Genomic DNA, 21,669 nt, shown 5'->3' with positions numbered 1-21,669 from the left:
GATTTCATGTGTTATGAAAAGTAAATATTGTCTGAAATCAATACTTTTTATTGAGATGTTAGCAAAAAGGTCACAGAATTCTGGGGAATTACTAGCAAGAAAAAATGTTTTGCATGTTACCAATTTTATTGTGTGTACTGCATTTTATGAGTTATTTGTGTTAGGAAAAGTGCATATTATCAGAATGTTTTGTTAAAGAATTGTTTGCAGAAAAGTATATTTTCAGCAACCTCTAGTCAAAGATTACAGTTTTGGGTTGTCACAGGAACCTAATCCCTTATTTCCCGTAGGATCAATATATCAATGTTGACATTTTTTATGTTTCCTTAGTTGGAATGTAACCCCTTCAGAAGTTGAGGACTGGCTCTACTTGGATTTTTCCTTTCCATTTTGTTATACTGAGCATACACAATATTCCATTTCTGTTTCAAATCAAGCACACGGAGACTAGCATTCCTCTGCCTGTGACTGATTGGGTGCCTGGGGTGATAACAAGGAAGCCCCTGGCTGCCTAAGAAATTGGGAGGACTGAAGGATGAGGCTGCAGAGAGACAAAAATTAGTTTGCATACAAAGGCATCAATAAGCCCCTTCCCTGGCCCCTTTGGTGCTTCTCTTCTGTGGCCCTTTTGAGAGAAGAGGGCTACTGTGAATGCAGGGGAAGAGAAGGAAGCTGGCTACTTCTCCCCCCATCTGGCTGCTTTTTCAACCATCTGGCTGCCTTATGTCCCCGAGCACATGGAGGTTCTATTTCTTTAGTGCTTATTCTTTCCTGATCATAAATGAATGAATATTCTGTGAGGGGAGTGTTCAGGGGACTGGTGATATTGGGAGATCACAGCTATCTGAAATCCAACCTACACCTCAAGCCAATAGCAGCAGACGCCAAGTTTGGTGAAAAAAGAATAAAGAACATTGTGCATTCAACTCACCAGGAAGGAAAAATCCCAGCATGCTGTATGGACTGACCCTCATTGGCCAGGACCTCCATTATATCAGTAAACACTTGTCTTTCTTGACAGCAGAGATATACAGCAGCCAAGGGCAACACAGGCTTAGAATAGATTCTCTTGAAAAATATTACAAAGATAGTAGAAGACCTAAGTAGTAATATCTCATAAAACAGCAAGAAAGGGGAGTAAAAGGCCTATTTAAATGAAGTTTGATAAGAGATTCAACTGCAGACATCTTGGGAACAGGTAAGGATGAAAGCATGATGCCACCAGGACCACAGGGAAATGAAAGGGATACATTACCACCCTTCACATACTAGATGTTCCAAACAAGCTGATTTTCTTTCTGTACCTGACATAGGACATTTCATTTCCTGACTGCATGCCTCAGCATTGGCTGTCCCTTACACTTGCACTCCCTCATATCTGTCTTCTGAAATCATCTCTTTCTTCAGAACTTGGATCTAGCACCACCTCTACGCCTTTACTGAACATTCCCCAGCTGCTAGTACTGTCTCTGAAAAAATTACCTTATATTTATTTTGTATGTAGTGAGTACTCTGCCCTCACTCTCCCTGAACGAGGAGGTTCTAAAGGGTACTGAGGATGGGGATATCTCTCTAATATGATTGGCTCAAGCTCCCATTCTGGGTATGTACCTCCCACTGTTAGCCATTATTTACTAACACCCCAGTTCCATTTAACCAAGTAACATCAATTAGCTTTTATAAAGGGATATTCACTTAAGAGATATAGGAAGAACAGGGCCATAAACATTCCTCCCAGCACTTCAGGAGCACATTCTCCCCTATACCACTTCAGTGTCCAGAGAGTGTCAGTTCAGATTTAATACCATTTCTACATAGCACATTGGTCCCACCAAGTTCACCCAGCAGCTTCTCTTTTGAATGAGCCCTTACTCCGTTACTGCTGGATCTCAAAGGTCCTTGGTCCTCTGGATATCGATGCTGGGGGGTGAAGGTAGAGGGTCAGAGCTGGCTGCAAAACCCGGCATGGACTCCATGTCTACCTGGACCTCCCTCTCTTGATCTCCCAAAACTCACAAGATTGTAGTCTCCACTCTTCTTTACCTAAAAGGAAAAATAAAACACTGAGACAAAGAACCTAGGCCCCCCAGTATTCAAAGACCATTTGTCTGTATCAGAAGGGTAGGACCCAAGATGTCTCCTCTGGCAGCACTCTCTCTTCTTTTACAAGAATGTTATCAGACAGAAGGAAATCACTGGAAGACAAGAGGATGATTGGAAGTAGTGTCTTTGAAAGCCCCCAGTTGCTTTGTATAACCTCAGCAAATCCTAGAGGTATACTGGAAACAGGTATGAAGTGTGTAGGCATGCTCCAAATATTTCCAAGATGCTTCAGTTGCACATCCCCATGACTATCTGAAAAGCAGGCTTCAAGCCTCTTCAGCATGAAGAATTCTATCAGTGGACCTCTGCATATTTTCATTCAAAGGGGCCACTATTGAAGTGGTGAGCTCCAGTGGGGACCAGGGACTCACTCTAAGGCATGTGCTTTTCATCAGGGAACAGTTCAACCAAGAAGCTGACAGGGAGATTAGAAATGGCAGGTTGCCCCTTTCCCTTATCTTAGTCCCTGCCTCTCCCACTCTTTGTGGTATTGACTCGCCTTTCCCCCTGCATTTTGTGGATTATTTTGTGGTTACTGTGTTAAGAAAAATGCATATTACCAGAATTAACATTTTGTTATAAAGAATTGTATGCAGAAAAGTGTGCTTTTAGCAATTTCTAGCAAAAGATTACAGTTTTGGTGAGTACAGGAACCTAACCCCCTATTTCCCATAGGTTCAGTGTATCAACATTCATGTTTTTGACTTTCACACTATTTTCTAGGAATGGCAGCTTTTTAAGAGAAAGGACCATTTCACCTTTGTCTTTGTATCCCTAAGACCTTTCACAATTACTGAGTTGTTAGGATAGGGACTGGACCTGTGATTTCATTAGCAGAGGGAATTCCTGCGTAAGGAATCTCCCTCTACCAATGCAAGTTGGCATCTTCTCTGAAATTTATAGCTTTAGATCTAGATCCCTGAGAGGTTAAGTGATTTGCCCAGTGTCACACAGTCATCATATGGCATCCTCCTGACTAGGAAATTTGGGAAAAAGATTACAAGATATAATGTAATGTTGATAGGACAGCTAATTATATAGAACTCTGTTGAAACTCTTTCCTAAAAGCAGAACAACTAACAAAGTCATGGCCAGGGGGGGTGTTTTGATTTGAGAAGTCACAGTGATAGTGAGTAGAGCCACAGGGGAGTTGACTGACATGCCTCTTCCACTAGCAATAACAGTATTTATTTAATTGTGGTTGTTGGGCAAAAATAGTTATCCAAAAAAAATTTGTTAATTTTAGTGGACTACAAACTCAACATGAGTCAAAAGTATTCTATATCAGCCAAGAAAGCTAATGCAATTTTAGACTTCATTAAGAGGACTTGTTGTGCAGGACCAGCAAAGTGATGGTATTATTGTATTCTTCCCTAGTCAGATCACATCTGGAGTATTGTGTTCAGTTCAGTTTTTCAGGAAAGACATCAGTAAAATAGCAAGCATTTAGAGGAGGGTAACTGTAGTCATGAATGTCATATGAAGATCAATTAATGCAACTGTAGATGTTAAGCCTGAAAGAGATATGATATAGGGAGGACACAACAGCTGTCTTTAAGTATCTGAAAAGCTGAATCTCGGAAAAGTAATTTAACATCAACTGGCCTTAGAGGACAGAAGTCTGATGAGTGGAAGTTATAGAGGGAAAGATTTAGGGATAATATAAGAGAAACTTCCTAAAAATTAGAGCTACCTAAAAGCAGAATGAGTTGCTTCAAGAGGTAAGGGGCTCCCCTTCACAGACAGAGGCAACAGATGGCTCAGCAGGAACAAAGTCTGTGGGTAGCACTATCCTGCCCAGGTCTGTCTGCCACTCAGATGCCACCAAGTGCTGCAGGGTCCAGTGAGAGCAAGTGTTTTGAGGACTCCCTCCAACCTTCTAGACTACTCCCTCCACTATTTGTATATCATACATGGTCATTGGCACCACCTGGATGTGTAGGAAGTTACTGACTACAATCATAGTAATATAGATTCAAAGGTGGATTGGACTCCATTGAGTCCAACTCCCCCCACACACATATTTTACATATGAACAAACTAAGGCACAAATACAACATGCCCAACATCACAAAGCTAGTAAATGTCTAAGGTGGGACTTCAATGCAAGTCTTCCTGACTCCATGCACTCATTTCACTGCTCTGTTCACTACTTCATGCTGCCTTCACTACATATGGAAGCATAGAACCACTGGTCCTTACCATTTACCCTGCCTCTATTATCTCCATATTCCTTGGCCTTGCCATTTGCCCTGCCATAGCGCCTTAAGGACCATCTACACTGATGCAAAACACTCCTATATGTGTTGTTTCACCTAATTGGAATGTGAGTTCCTTGACAGTAGGGACTGTCTTGTTTTTCTATTGTATCCTCAAGACACAGCACAGTGCTTGGCATTTAGAAAGTGCTTAATCAGTTTTTTTGTTGTTGTTCATTCATTTATTCATCAGGGATACCTCAGAGGTTATTCTAAGAAGAATATGGGTATGGGTTGGATTAGATGGCCAAGGAATTCCCTTTCAATTCTTAGATTCTATGAGTTTTATTCTGTTAAATCCAGGGCTTTATTCCACAGAAGGCAAAAGAGTTCAAGATCCCTGGATTCATTCCTGATGAAACTTCCTGGGTTGCCACAGCACCAAATCAACTTGTGAGGAAGCCAGGTTTACACTGCGAAATGAATGAGTCTAGTTTTATGCAATTAGTGGGTCCAGTTTTTTTAACTGCATCTAAATTTAATTTTAATAAGTCAAGCCATATTTTAGATGCACTGAGAATTCTAAAGTAAAATCTTTACAAAAGTTTAACCACAGATACCACTTATCCATTTGGTGAAGGTACTCTCTCCCATCAAAGAGCCCCAGTCCTGGAACATCTGGACTGGGTTCTGTGCTTAAGGAGCCTGGCCCTATAGACTCAGACTCTTTCACATTGTTTCTGGGGCTTTAGACCTCCCTCCCCCCAACCTAGAGCCCTAGGAAGATCACTTAAAAGCTTAACTTTGGCTCAAGTCCAGGATTTCCACAAAAAGTATTAGAAAGGTATTTGATGTACAAGATAGATTCCACACGCAAAATAAATACCTAAAACACAAAAGATTCTTAAACATGCATAGACAAAGACTTAAAACATGACACAGTATAAATCCTATTACACTCTCCCAGAAGGCTGGTACCCAAAACATGAATTATTTTGCAGGATCACCTTCACCTCAGCTCTGTACTTTTTTGGCAAGTACCTCTAGGTCAAAATCTTTCTGGTAAGCCAGGGCATGCTAAGCTTGGGCTTATTTTTCTGCCAGTCATCATTATCTCCAAGAAGGATGTAGTAGGAGAAACCTCTCCTGCTGCCAGTTAGACTAGGGAACCCAAGAACTCCTGGACTCCTCAGATAGTACACAGTGGACAGAGTACTGGTCTTGGAGTCAGGAAAACTTGACTTGAAATCTTGCATATATATTTGAACTCTAGTCTTCCTGACTCCAAGCCCAGCACTCTTTCTGCTGAGCTCTTTCCACTTGAAGCCACAAAATTCTGTGTAACGAGATCCCAGACCTTAGGAACATACCTGTGTGTGCTCAAGATGATGCAATCCCCAAACGAACTCTGGAAAATGCACAGGTATTCTATGATTATTTCTTCCAATAACAATGTGTTAAAGAAATGGACTTTTGAATACCTGCTGAACTAGAACTGGGAGAACATATAAAAGAGTCCTGTGAGAGGTAATTTGGCTCTTTTTTCTTCCCTGGTGCCTGTTGGGTAGAATGAAATACAGGGGAGTCTCTGGGTGGGTTAGCAGCCTCCAGTTCTCTCATTTAGAACAGGTTGGAAGCCATATCTGTAGGGCATCCTGGCCCTACAGATGCTGAGAGAGGTAGCACCATTGCCAGAGGTCTGCTCTGCCTTACCTGAAGTCATGAGCAAAGGACCTTGTTGCTGCTTCTGTTCCTGTTAAATGTATTCTTTCCTGCCAAAGGTAAAGGAGTATTAGAGATGGAACATACTGGACTGAAACCACATGGCCTCCAGAAGTCTAGGAGGGCCATCAGAGGTCCAGAAGCTGGAATCCATGCCATAATTTGCCCAGAACAGAGCCCAGGTGGCCAGCATAACTCCAATGATGGGACCCAGCCCAACAGTAGATTGACCTTTCCATCAAGATGCCTCTCCTACACACAAGTGAGCAACTTTGTCCAACAGCTGGAAGCTTTTTGAATGAAACTTGATGGGGTGAATGCTTATAGCAATTGCTTTTAGGTTAAGTCCACTCTTTTCAGAGGCCAAAGTAGCATAAGGGAAAGTGTGCCCCTGCATGCCTGGAAAAAAAAAAGTTTGTACTTTTGTTCTTGTTTTTATTTTCTTAGTAAATATCTGTTTGTAAATGCTAATTGGTATTAATTGGTTAAATTATATTGGGGCACTAAGTACAGGCAATTGATATAAGGGTGAAGAAATTTGATTGGGGCCTTAAACCTGTAGCATTAGAGAGGGTGCCCAACAATCCCTTAGGGATAACACTAGACCTCGAAGAGAGATGTCTTTTTCTGGAGAATCAACTTTCCGGTGAAAGTGGGAAATGGTTTATAAGGGCTGCAAATGGAAAAAGAAGAAGAAGGAGGAGGAGGAGGAGGAGGAGTAAAGAATAACAACAGCAACAGCAGCAACAACAACAACAATGAGAAGAACAATAACAACAACAAGGAGAACAAGAACAAGAAGAAAAGAGTGAATGTTAACTATGACTAGTGGAAAAGTGAAAAAAAATGAATGGGAATGAATGGACAAAAGAATCCTAATGGAGAAAAAGAGAGTAATTGAAAAATTATGACATTTTCTGTTCTGAGATACATTTATTTAAATGTGGTTAGGAAAGCAAATTTAATTGGTTATATTGATGTTCAATATGGTTTATAACAATTCATTTAACTTTTAGAAAAGTTAACAGAATACATTTAAATTTATCACATTAAAACTAAGAAACAAAGAGCTCTCCAAAATCACAATTCCCAAGCTAGGTCACAAGCCAGAATGGAGACTGTAAGGGTTTTCAGATTTTAAAATAAATAAGCCAAAAATTAGAAATCCAAACAAGTTATATCCCCTTCAAAATATAAACTTACTCTGATGTTGCCATTGCTGAACATGAGTATTTTTAGAACTCCAATTTCAGAATTACCTTCAGGATCTGTGCAGTGTTCTTTGAAATCTCCTTAATAAGGCAACAAATCTGTCTTTTGTGATTGAATTTAATATTCTGAAATAGTCAAGTCTAGTAAATAAGGTTGAATAGGGAGCTAAGCGATATAGGGGATGGAACACAGGTCTTGGATTTAGGAAGATCTGAGTTCAAATCCAACCTCAGATACTTGACTTGGTGTATAAACCTAGACAAGTTACTTAACCTGCCCCAGCTTCAATTTCCCCATCTGTAAAATGGGGATTATTACCTGTCTTCCAAAGTTTCTATGAGAATACAATGTCATATTTGTAAAAACATTTGAAAATCTTAAAGTACTATATAGAAATGATAGCAGAGGAACAATATTATAGTTAAAAATGAAATTTGACTGACCTTAATAAAATTAGTTTTCTTTTTTTTTTGAGCGTATGTATAAACAGTTGCAATTCATTAAGCACTTACTATGTGCCAGATGAAAATGTTTCATATCATAATAGTATCTTTCAAGGGGGCAGCTAGGTGGCACAGTGGATAAAGCACCGGCCCTGGAGTCAGGAGGATCTAAGTACAAATCCGGCCTCAAACACATAACACTCACTAACTGTGTGACCCTGGGCAAGTCACTTAACCCCATTGCCTAGCAAAAACAAAGCAAAACAAAACATAATAGTATCTTTCAAATAAGTATATAGTCTGATCTGAACATCTACTTTTACAGAAGCATCATAAAATGTTAGCAATAGCATGATATAGTGGCAGAGTTCTGGACTCAGAGTCAGGCAGAGTGGGATTCAGATCTCATAACTTGATAGCTATGCAGCAAGTCACAAAGTCTTCTGAGCTTCATTTTCCTCATGTTCAAAATGAGGGGGAAGGGAAGTGAGAAGAGAGAGGAGGAGGAAGAGAAGACACTGTGCTAAGCACTTTATAAATATTGCCTCATTTCATTCTCACAACTCTGGGAGATAGGTGCTATTATTTTCCCTATTTTACAAATAAGGAAAGCAAGGCAGACAGATGTTAAGTGACTTGCCCAGGGTCACACAGCTAGTATGTGTCTAAAGCCACGTCTGAACTCAGGTCTTCCTGACTCCAGGCCCAAAACTCTATCCACTGCAACAGCACCTCACTGTTTTCAGGGTGCTCTGAAGCACCATTCTAGGCACTTACAGAGAAAGCAACTGTGAATAAACCACAATTATTGCCTTTAAGTGGCTTATAATCTCATAACAAATAAGACAGGCACATAAATAAGCATGATGTAATAATATAATTTTAAAAAGTATATTCTATTTGAATGTACCATGGGCCCAGGATATGAGTACTACTAGGAGGAAGAAGGAGAGGCCTGTGTGGGAACTACCCAGTGCTAAGAAAGAAGATGACCTTAGACTAAGCAGAGCATGAAAGAACCCCAGATAGACTGATGCTAGATTTCATCTTTCCCCTAATCTGGGAATAATGAAGGACAAAAAGAGATAGGAAAGCTACATGACTTTTTGGCTCAGCAGATGGAGGGGAAGGTTAAAAAGCCTCTCTGGTGATCACTGACAAAACTGCTATAATCAACAGAATTTTAAACAAATATACAGGAAGCCTCACATGAATTCCAAATAGTAATTAGTAAAGATTCATGGTCATTAGCATATAGTCAATTGCAAGCTAAAAAAAAAGGTTAAATATTATTATAAAATGATAGCTTTAAAAGAGTGGTTATAATAATGACGTAGGGGTAAGATATGTCTTATTCCTTCTCTGTGAGAGATGAGCAAGAAGTGGAAAAGGGATCAATAAAGCATAATTCTCTATACTATCTAGGGAATTTGTGTGGCAATAAATAGAGGCAGATATGAGGAAAGAAAAGTAAACTTCTATTGGTCACAGTATGAGAGGAGGAAGGACTAGGGCCAGAATAATGACTCCATTGATGTCAGTGGCCCCTAATCTTCTCCTCCCCCATGAGAACCCTGTGTTTTTGGTGGGTGATCTACTGATTGATTTTTAGGAGAGAGATAACTGCTGACATCATGTTACAAACACTATAAAGGCTTGGCTCTGAAGAAATCATGGTCATAAAGCAACCAAGACCTCATGAGCCCATCTATTCTTATATAACAGCGGCAGGGTAAAGTGGTAAACACAGTCTTTCAATCATTCCTATTTTCCCCTTTCACCCACCTGACTTTCTGGTTCAGTATCTAAATAGATGTACCAAAGGGAACACTTCTGTGCTTTGAAAGTTGTATCAAAGGATTTATCTTTTTTTTTAAACCTCCAAAACCCTAGCCAGAGACAAAACTCTTTTTTTTTGTCCTTATAACTCACCATTTTCTTTATTTGTACAAAACAGTGAATAGAATACTCATACCATGACTGGGAAAAAAAACCAGTGGTTTAGGGTTTAAACAAGTTCTTCTGTCCTGAAGCATCTATTTTGAAGGCTTGGGACTAGCAGCTTTAGCTCCAGCATCTTTGGGTTTTGACTCGGCAGACTTGGGGTCAGCAGACTTAGCAGCCTTAGAATCAGACTTGGCCGCCTTGGGATCAGACTTGGAAGCCTTGGAATCAGACTTGGCAACCTTGGCATCAGATTTGGTAGCCTTGGGATTAGACTTACTGACCTTGGTGGCAGACTTGGCAGCCTTGGGGTCAGTGGGCTTGGCAGCCTTGGGGTCAGTGGACTTGGCAGCCTTGGGGTCAGTGGTTGTGGCAACCACTTCGTGATCCTGGGGCCTGGACGTTTGGTGCCGACTCTAGGGCCTGGTGCTTGGTTGGCCATCTTGTGACTAGCATGCCGAGCACTGGTTTGGGAATCTTGGGCCTGAGGAGCTTGGCCTTGGAGGCCTTGGTTCTCAGGGCCTTGATGACTTTGGCATTGCTAGCCTGGATCTTCTTCAACCCCTTCTTGTTGTGTTTCTTGGCAAAGCACATGTTTCTCAGAAACTTGGGGTCGACTCCTTTCAGAGACTTGTATCTCTGTGACCTAGGTTTCTTGATGCCATTTCTGTGCCATTTTCATGATTGGTTATGGGTATGCTTGGGTATGGTTCTTAGACTTAGCCATCTTTACACCTCAGCTGACACTAACAGGCACACCACTGACCAGAAGAGGCCAAAGGGAGAGAGAGAAAGGCAGAGACAAAACTCTTGCAAAACATACTTGTGTTCTATCTTTCACTTCTCTGGAGGTGATCCCAGCCTTCCTCATGTCCTGTCCCCAACTTCCTCCTCCCAACTTGATTTCTAATAATTACACTAAGAGTAGCAAAGGCATGTAGTTAATACTCTCTATAAAGACAAAGTAAACATTTAAAACAAATAAAAGTAAACAACCTTTCCCAAGAACCCAAGGAAAAGGTTTTGACTTTAGAGAGGAGATACAAAGTTACTTCCTTGGAGAATTTAAGGGGAGGAGGAGGGATATGATCAGTTTCAGCAATAGCATCTGTTCTAACACTTCTCAGAATGAACGGCCACACACACACACACACACACTCCTCATTCTTATCTTGGTCCTTTTGGAAGCTACCTCTCTGCGCACTTCTGTACTCCCAGATGCGCAGAGTTTCTCCAGTTACATGCATCATCTGTGGTTTGTCAAGTGCTGGTTTTCCTCTTCAAATTTGACTTCTACCTGGACATAAAGAAATGACTTTTGAAGGTCCATCAGTTTGTCCTTGCTTCCTTTTTAATTCATTCAAGGGACTTGTTTTTTTGTACTGCATTGAAGCAAGGATTCTTAGGCTGGGATCCATGGACCCATGTGTGTGAACTTGGATGGGGAAAAAAGTTACATCTTTATTTCACCATAATTGGTTTCCTTTATAATCCCGTATATTTTATACATTTAAAAATATCCAGAGAAGATTCTGTACGCTTCACCAGACTGCCAAAGATGTCTGTAACACACACACAAAAGGCTGAGAACCCTTTAACCCTGTGTTGAATTAAACATTATTCTCAGCCTCATGGCTAAGAATTTAGTTATATTTCTAATTTCAGTGTTTAACAAAGTACTCCATACACAATAGAACTCAATATATGTTAATTAAATTAATTTCCTATAAGTCAACAAGCATTTATTAAGCACTTAATATGTATCAGGCACTGTGCTAAGTGCTGGGGATAAAAAAAAAAGGCCCTCCTAGGGAGGTTTATTCTTGCCTCCATGAGAGTCACATCTAGACCAATGTGGGCACGAATGGGTCAAAACTAAACAGCACCCACACCGACCACCCTTCACACTAGAGAGGGGGTATCTTGTTTGAGGAGCAAGAAGGAGGCCAGTGTTGTGTAAGTAGACTGGAGAGGTAGGAAAAGGCTAGGTTACAAAGGGCTTTAAAAGCCAAACCGAGGGTTTTACATTTAATCCTGGAGGCCATAGGAAGCCACTGAAGTTTATTGAATAGAGGCCAGAGTGTGTGAGATGCTGTCAGACCTGCTCTTGAGGAACATCAATTTGAGAGCGGAGTGGAATCAGAGCTGGGAGAGACTTGAAGGCAGAGAGACCAGCCAGTAGGCTATTGCAGTAATCCAGGGGTAAGGTGATAGAGGAGCAGCAGTGCAGAGGAAAGAAAGGAAATGTAGAACAGGGATATTTGGAACATAGAAATGATAGAAGCCGGCAAATGATTGAATGTGGGGGAGGACAGATGAGAATTCCTTCAACATTTCACTGCATATACCTAGGAAAATAGCCTTTGGAGACTCTTCCATGCCTTAATATGTGCAACTTTATAAATATGAAGTATAATACTAATAGCACAGATTGCCTCTTTTTAAAAGTTAAATAAGCCAGTGAACTCTGTGAAGTCTTTAACAGAAGAGATCCTCTCCACCCCTAGAATAAATGGTAAGGGTTGTGGAAAGCTTCAGGTGGAGAAGTAATTTTCACAGACTTATCACCAGTAGAGAAATAACTGACAAAGTGGCTAGAAAGGCACACCTTAAGAGGTCTTCCTGACATGGGTCCAAGTGCTGTCTCAGATAATACTGGCTATGTGACCTTGAGCAAATTATTTAAGCCCTCAGTGCCTCCATCAAACTCTCTAAGACACTAAGTTGTCTAGCAGTTGCCAATCTACTTTGGTAGGATTTCCTCAATGTGGGTTCTCCTATACCATTGAAGTCACAGGTACAGATCAAAAACATAAATCACTGGTAAAGGAGCATTAAATTGGCAATACTAAAACCAGCTGTCCCCCATGCCTTCAATGTACTTCCTCTTTATCTATGCCTTTCAGAATCCTTACTTTCCTTTAGGCAGTATCTCCTCTATAATTATGATTTTCCCAATTGTTTATGTTCTTTTTTAAAAAATCATTTTACCTACATTTATAATCTATCCTTCCCACTCCCCCTGTCCCCTGCCATGAAACAACTAAAAAGAAAAACTCTCATAATAAACATTTATAGTTCTGCAAACTAAATTCCTACAATGGTAGTGCTCCAAAACGAAATTTCCAAAAGGAAACCAATTGTCATGAAATAAAGATGTAACTTTTTTCCCCATCCAAGTTCACAGACATGGGTCCAAAAGAGCATGTCTCCTCTGTATCTTGAGTTCATCATTTCTCTGGCAGGAGGTAAATGACATATTCCATCTTGTGTCTTCTGAAGGGCTTGTGCTTTATCATTGAATTGATCAGAGTACTAAAGTCATTCAATGCTGTTTTTCTTTACAATTACGTTGTCATCTACAAACTGTTCTTCTAGTTCTGCTCTATTTGCTCTGCATCAGTACATAAAAGTCTTCCCAGTTTTCTCTGAAACTGTCCATTTGCCATCTCTAACACTATACTGTGCCATATATTTGTATATAATAATGTTTAGCCATTCACCAACAGGACATCTGTTTAGTTTCCACTTTGAGGCTATCATGAAAAGAGTTGTTATAAATATTTTTGTATATATAGGTCCTTTTCCTCTTTTATTTCTCTGGGGTAGATGTTGCATAATTTATTAAGTTTGGGGGCACTTCCAACTTTCTTGCTAACATGGCTGAACCATTCATAGCTTCTTCAATAATGCGTTAATGCATCTATTTCCCTACAAACCTCTCTTTGTTATTTTCCTCTTTTATCATCTTTGCCAATCTGCTGGATCTGAGGAAGTACCTCAAAATAGCTTTACTTTGGAATTCTTTAATTATCACTTATTTGGAGCATTTTTTCAAGTGGTTGATGATATACTAGATTTCTTCCCTTGAAGACTAAGTGTTCATATCCTTTGACTATTTATCTACTGGAAAATACTTCTTAGTCTTATAACTTTGAATCAGCTCCTTATATATCTTAGAAATGAGACCTTTATCAAAGAAATCTGTTGCAATGATTTTTCCATTTGCATTTTCCTTTTAATTTTAACATTAGATTTGAGCAAAAACTTCTTAATTTTATATAACCAAAACTGTCCATTTTATCTTGTGTGATTATCGCTTGTTTAGTCATGAGCTAACTCTTCTCCTATTCATAGGTCTAAAAGGTAATTTCTTTCTTGCTTCTCCAACTTATGTGGGACATGAATTTTTTTATCTGGGTGGATATGTTATCCATAGTGGATATATTATCCATTTGAATCTTATCTTGATATACGGTGTTATTGGTCTAAATCTAATTTCTGTGAGACTGCTACCCAGTTTTCCCAGCAGTTTTTGTCAAATATTAAGTCCTTGCCCCAGTAACTAGCATCTTTGGGTTTATTGAACACTATGCTACTATATACCTTTATATTGCTTTTTCTATTGTTTTGCAACTAATCTGGTGAGCTTTTCTGTTTTGTTCTTTTTACCATTATCAAATTGTTTTTAATGATTATTGTTTTGTAGGGTAGCTTAATACCTGAAAGCATCCCTTCCTTTGCACTTTTTTTCATGATTACCCTTGAAATTCTTGATCTTTTGTTCCTCTATAAGAATTTTATTTTTTATAGCTCCATAAAACATCCCTTTTATAGTCTGGTTTGGTGCTGAATAAGTAAATTAATATAGCTAGTATTGCTACTTTTATCATATTGGCTCAACATATTCATGAGCAATTAATGTTTCTCTATGTAGGTATCTTTTTATTTCTGAATCACATTTTCTTCAAAATTTCCCAGCACTTTGACCTCTCTTGACCCTGTCATGCTCTACCTTGTCTATGTACAGCACAGGGGATACCATAGAATCTAAATTCCTTGAGGCTAGAGACCATATTTTGATTTTGTCATTGTATCCCTATCACCTTACACATCTACATTTACATAGTAGGCACTTATGTTAAATGTACCTTTGTTGACTTTACAATGCACACCTGCCATCTGTTTGATACTCTACTATATACTATGTAACATGCTTGGGGCCATCTCATAACCACAATTATTTTTTGAAACCAAGAAGCAGCCAGTGAGTCTTCAAAAACTTCCCATGAGAAACTTTTCAAAGCATGGTTTGTAGTTCTGAAATGAACTTCTTCACATATCCAGTTCCAGGATTTTTTTTTAAAAGATTAAATTCTAGAAAACTAAAAAAATTTTCAAATGAATTCTACTGGCAACCAAAGTTTGCTCTGCTTATTATATTTAGCATCACCAACTGTAGTACTACCTCCATACAAGAAAAACAAGGGGTTAAAGAATGCCTGTTATATAACAATGATATGCAGTTAGATCTGTAATAAGGGGTTAAATAATTCTTATTGTTTCTATCAGTTCTGTGCCTCATAGTAGTTCTACTCTCAAAGCCTAAAATCCAAGGAGAACAGAAGGTATGGGGGGGGGGAAGTAACGTACTCCTAGGAGACCAAAAACTTGAACTCAGATTCAGAGAGGAAAGTGCATAATGGCAGCAGCAGGTTCTCCTTGGTAGGACTTGAAATGGAATTCATTCTCCTGCTCCATGAGTAATAAGCTAACTATGAAGAAAAGCAATCAGTGACAGGACATTGAATAAAAAAAGCACTGCCTCTAGGAGTTTCTGTATCTGAGTTTATGCCCTGTGAAGTAAAGAGGTGCTAAAACTTGGAATGAGTTCATGAGTCCTTCATCTAATATTTGACATTTCTGGATGCAGTGAGCTAAATATCAGTTGACAGCTGTGCTATTTTTCCTACTTCTTTACTTGCTCAAGGGAAGAGTGGCTATTGGGATGCTCAACAAACTGAAAGGCGTTGCTTTTTTTTTTCTGGCAACCCTTGGGTTCAGCATATACAATAATCCCTATGTGCTGCTTGACAGCAGCCAGAGTATAGAAGCAGCTATGAGATCATAGGAGAGTAGATGTCCTGTTATGTATCATTTATTCCACTTATTGATTCTATGTTAAAAGTAAAACACTGTATTATAGTATACAGAGATTTGTTCAGATGGGGGCCAATTCCCCTATGTTAAGGTCATAAAATAAGACCTCAGTAAAATATAGCAGATACAAGGAAAAGGTAGGACTGGGGGGTGGGGAGGGACATGGCTATTCTAATTGAGTAAATCTACAATAACCACATGGCTCAAACTAACAAAAGAGAGCAGTAACACAACAAGAGATGGAACTGAGGAATAGGTCACCCACTCTATGAAAAGACCATGTTCCTATATTTGTTTGCTTCTGCTTTTATATACCTGATCTGTTCTACCTTTCTATTGCTCTTTCTTTGTTTTGCACCTATTCTGATCAGCTTTTCTGTTTTGTTCTTTTTACCATTATCAAATTGTTTTAATGACTATTGCTTTATAGAAAGTATAACACTTCCCCTCAGAGGGGTAAAGCATATTTAACCACCGGGGGAAAAGAGACTTCCAGAGACTAGATTCTTTATGGTTAACTGGGAATAGGTTAGTGGCTAGCAACACCACTTCATGGTTTAAGATGGATAGGCTATTAAACTAGTCCCTTAATACCTGTATCTTGGACAGACACTGCCAAAAAAAAAAAAACACAACCACAATGAGCTTGGCCCAGAATTGGAGGAAGAGGACAGGCTCTTCTACATGTGGGAAATTGTGCAATGATTAAAAACCTCTCTTTGACACTAATTTTCTTCCAGTAATGCTGTATGGCTGTGAAAAATGAAATGTCAAAATTTCCTAAGAATCAAATTGCAGGTAACCCAAATGTCAACAGAGAGACTTCTGGTGGGTATAAATAGATTGCTAAACGTTACCAACAACTTGTATTCAAAAAGAGGTATAAAAATATTTATGATTAGAGGAGGTAGGCTGGTCATGTAGTGAAAACTGGGGATAGCAATAGATGGACACACTGAATGTTACACTGGTATAATGTAATGTTAGAAGACCTAGAAGAAGGACACCAGCACATTGAGCTGCTGATCTCCTACAGAGGATTTATGGAAGGACATAGACAAGAATCTGAAGTATTTTAATACATGAATGGGGCTGGAGGCAATGTGCCAACTCTTATGAGATTACAGCTCTACTGAAATACTGAAAAAGTGTCCTACATGTTTGATCTACACCTAGAGCTTTGCTACTAGAATGGCACTGAGTTTGAAGCAAGAAGAACTTGTGTTTCAGGGTCATTCTAGGTTAATATCTCATCAAAGCACCTAAAGAAATTATAATAAATGGTGCTTTGGAACAGGAAAAAGAGAGGAAGAGACTAGTCATGCTTCAAAATAACATTTTGTATTGCAAAGATGCTTCTTCACCACTGAAGATCCTAAGTTAAATGAATGACAAAGGAAACTGGACAACAAATGTTGCTATCCCAAATTTTGTGAATTTTTAAAGTACTCTCCCAGCCTTGATTTTAAAAAAAAACAAAACACATCATTTATCAACTCACTAGTCAATGAAAAAATATCTCACATTTAGAGTACCAAAAGTTAAAATAATGTTTATAAACTACCTAAAACCTGTGTGACTCAATACATTTTTCCTGGCTTTCTGCTACTCCATACTTACTGGCTTCAAGCAAAGCTAGATTACTGCAAATGGTCACACAAGACTGATAAAAAAAAGTTTCCGTATGTTTCATAAGTTGCCATGGTAAAAAATTCATCATTTAATGGTCAATTTTCTAACAAAGTCTGTTTGTCCATGTTCAGCTACTCTAGTACTTGGATAGAATATTTCCAACTTAGTAGAACGTACTAGAATTTGTACTCTATCAGGATTGAATTTGAAAATCCAGAATCATTTCCACAGCACAGGGAAAAGTTGAACTAAAACTTCAACAGATACAAGCTTGTTTCATAAAAGGAACTACATGTATTTGCAGAAGAATAATATATGAAATACATGTGCATTTGCTTTTATCATTTCCCACTTTTTTTTGGTGATGGATAATGATAATGATGATAATAAAAAGTAACACATAGTGCTTTATAGTTTGCAAAGCACTTTTCTCATTTCATCTTCACAACAAACTTGTGAAGTAAATGTAAGTATTATCCCTATTTTATAGATGGTGGAACTGAGGCTGAGAGAGATAAAGTTACTTGCCCAGGGTCACACAGACTAATGTCCGAGGCAGGATTTCAACTCAGGTCTTACTGGCTTCTAGTCCAGCACTGTATCTAGCCACCTAGTTAACAAAGAAGATGTTGTTCTCCTAACAAATCTGCAAAAAATATTTCAAAAATATTCATAATAATAGTAATTCTCATCTATATCATATTTAAGTATTTTCCTTAAAACAACCTTACAAAGTAGGTAATGAAACATCATCCCCATTTTGTAGATGAGGAAATTAAGGCTCAGAAGCTTAGAGATTTATCCACAGTCAACCAGTAAAGCCACTGAGGTCTTTGGGAACCAAGTCCCATGTTCTTTCCCTTATATCTCCTGTCTCCTATACTCAACCTATCTCTTATACTCAACCTATTGAATCTTCCAGTGTCTGCTTCTCAGTTTTGGCATAAATTATCATAGTATTATCATCCAATGGTATTAGGTAGATGAAAATTTAATTAGAAAAGAATCAAAACAAGTCATTATTTTAAAGCATATAACGTCCACTTTTAACACACATCTATCTCTCAACATTATAGTTATATCAAATGAATGGATTTTGAGAAGACAAAAGAACTAAATTGAGCCTTTATAACCAGTGATTATTGTCATGATTTAAGTAAATTTTATTTAAGTCAAATCTCTCTCTAATCACACTGAAGAATGAATAAGGGAAAAACACAAACAGTAATGTAGTATATGGAGGATGGAGGTAAAAAAGCATTTTGAGGAAGTGAACACTTAAACACTTGATATAGTTACTAAGCAAGGCTGCAGATTTTTTTTTCCTGAAAGGCTTTAAAAATAGAATAACTTTCATCTGTATGAGGTAATTTCTATGTAGTGCTGCTTAAAAGTAAATAGATGGGATAAATAATATACATTTCATCCAGTCTCATTTTCCTTATGGTTAACTTGATTAAAATTCTATAACCTCCTATGCTGGTTCTGCCACTGGGTACAAAGAGTATAATTCCTATCAGCTCCTTTGCCTCAGTTTCACAAGAGTGTCAAATGAAAAGTGAAAGTTATCTAGTCAATAAATTCTGCTTTAAGTTTTTATTGGCTATAGCAAATACATAGGACCCAAATAAGGTATATCATTAGAATTTATGGACAGGATGAAAAATGTTACTATCTGAAATAAAAACAACACAAATAGTTTCATTGATTAATATGGCCAAAGAATTAGTCAAGAAACATTTATTAAATGCCTATAATGTGCTAAGCGCTAGAGATACAAAGAAAGGCCAAAAAATTCCTTCAAGGAGTTCATAGTCTAATGGGAGAGAAAACATCAAACAATTTTGTACAAACAACATATGGGATAAATTGGAGATAATTTCAGAGGGAAAACATTAAGATTGAGGAGCAAGAGAGGCTCCCTATAGAAGCTGAGATTTTTAACTTGGTTGGTTGTTGTCTTTAATACTTGAAAAGGACCAAAATGATATCACTGTGTTGGGGTCAAGGTACAGTGTATCCAACTGTGGCTGATCAGACCAATGTGAGCTCAGAAGGCTCTACTACAGCTGGGGCATAAATAGTCCCTATGAACACATGGGGTGGATTCTCTAAATTTGCACATCTCATGCTTCTTTTTAGCTACTTCAATTCTGCTTTGCTCATAGAGCACTTCCTCTGATGAGGGCACGCCACACTTGATGGTCTTGTGCCAGCATCTCCCATGTCTCACAATCAATTCCCAAGTTCTTCAGAGACACTGAAAGTGTCCTCTTATCATTTCTTCTGACCTCCTTGTGAATACTTGCCTTGTGTGAGCTCTCTGTAAAATAGTTTTTTGAAAAAAATATATTTGGCATTCAAATAAATGTGGCCAGCCCATGGGAATTGTGCTCTCTGAGTCTGAATGCTTGGCAGTTCAGCTCAAGAAAGGATTTCAGTGTCTGGTACCTCATCTTGCCAGGCAGTCTTCAGAATTTTCCTGAGACAATTTAAATGGAAATGATTCAGTTCCCTGGCAGGGTGCTGGTAAACTGCCCATGTTTCACAGGCAGACAACAATGAGGTCAGCACAATGATCCTGTAGACCTTCAGTTTAGTAGGCAGCCTAATACCTCTTCTCTCCCACACTTTCCTTCAGGGCGTCCCAAACACTGAGCTAGCTCTGGCAATGCATGCATCAACCTCATCATTTATGTGTACATCCCTGGAAAGTGTACTGCCAAGGGAAGTGAACATATCCACAGCATTCAGAATTTTCCATTTGCTGTAACTGATGATTCCATATATGGATGGTGAGATGCTGACTGGTAGAGAATCTCTGTTTTCTTGGTATTAATTGTCAGGCCCAAATTAGCACAAGCAGCAGAAAGTCAATCCATATTTTATTGCATCTCAGCTTCAGAGGCTGCATTATTATTTGAGAGCACAATTGTTTGAGAACAAAAAGTCACACACCAACTCTCCCTCCACTTTAGTCTTGGCTTGGAGCTTTTTTAAGTTAAATAATTTACCATCAACACAGTAGCTGACCTTGATGCCATTTTCATACTCATTGAAGGCATCTGACAACATCACTGAAAACATCATGCTAAAAAGCATGGGGGCAAGCACACAGTCCTGCTTCACTTCATTGGTGACTGGACAAGTGTGAGAGCATCGTTCTTTATCCAGAACCTGTGCGAGCACGCCATCATGAAACTGATGTGTAATATAGAGAAATGTCTCTGGGCAACCAAATTTTGCCATAATTTTCCATAAGCCCTCACAACTGACAGTATCAAAGGCTGAGACTTGAAGTAAGCCAGTGAAATGGAAATCAGGAAGGAGAGCCTTCCAGGCATGAGAGAGAGCCAGAAGAGTGTCTTGTTCAAGGGACAAAAAGGAAGCCGGTGTCATTGGATTGCAAAGTGCATGGGAGAGAATAAGGTGTAATTTATTAACAAAGTACTTGGTTTGGAGCCAAAGAACCTGAATTTGAATCTTGCCTCTGCCATATACAACCTGTGTGTCCTTGGGCATTTGGGCCTCATATTCCTCATTTATAAACTGAGGGGACTATATCAGACGACCTTTAGGTTAGTTCCGAATGGATCATACTATAATCTTGCTAGGGAGAAGCTTCTTAATACTTAGCTAGGCTGCCATTCACATGGAATACAGTCTATTGGAGGGCTTATACCAAGATCCCGGAAAAATAACAATATAAGGTAGCTAACATAAAGTTGTAAATACAGGAATTATTAAAAACTAACACAAATGGAAGTTTTGTTCTGAATGAATTCTAGAAAAAAGCAACTCAAAGACTTTTTCATTAGTATTGTCTGAGGGAAAGAATGTTCTGATTTACCTGACTAGTCCTGATTATTTTAATTCAATTTTACATATTTACTAAATTGATGCTATATAAAAGTCACCTTGCTATATGTTTAAAATCCAAAACTGAATAGGCCATAGCCCCTGTCTTCAAGGAGTTTACAATTTAGTAGGTGGAGAATATTATGTATAACAAAATAACTATAAGACTAAAGAAAGTATGAACGTACATGAGATGTACAAATTACTAGGAGAGTGCATAAGATGGAGGGATCACTTCTGGCTAAATAGAAAAGGAAAAACTAGATGGATGAGGTAGCACTTAAGCTGGACCTTAAGGCTGGATAGGATTTTGAATAGTGAACATTTAGGGAGAGAGTAGTCCAGACACAGGGATAGAAGCAAAGGTACAGAGATGGACAAATGTGGTTTGGCTAGAATTAAGGGCATGTGAAGGAGAGTAGCATAAGAATGTAAAGATAAATTGAAACCAGATTATGCAGGATACCAAATGCTAACCTAAGGCATTTGGACATTATTCCTTAGGCAATGGGTAATGGGAAGATGCCAGAGGGTTTTGGTAAGAGGAATGATATAATGAGAAATGTGTAGAGACTGAAGGCGGACAGATGGTAGAAGAACAAAACATGAGTACATAC

Source organism: Phascolarctos cinereus, unplaced genomic scaffold, assembly GCF_003287225.1.
Source record: "Phascolarctos cinereus isolate Bilbo 61053 unplaced genomic scaffold, phaCin_HiC Scaffold_5;HRSCAF=322, whole genome shotgun sequence".
NCBI lineage: Eukaryota > Metazoa > Chordata > Mammalia > Diprotodontia > Phascolarctidae > Phascolarctos > Phascolarctos cinereus.
This window is presented reverse-complemented; position numbering follows the sequence as displayed.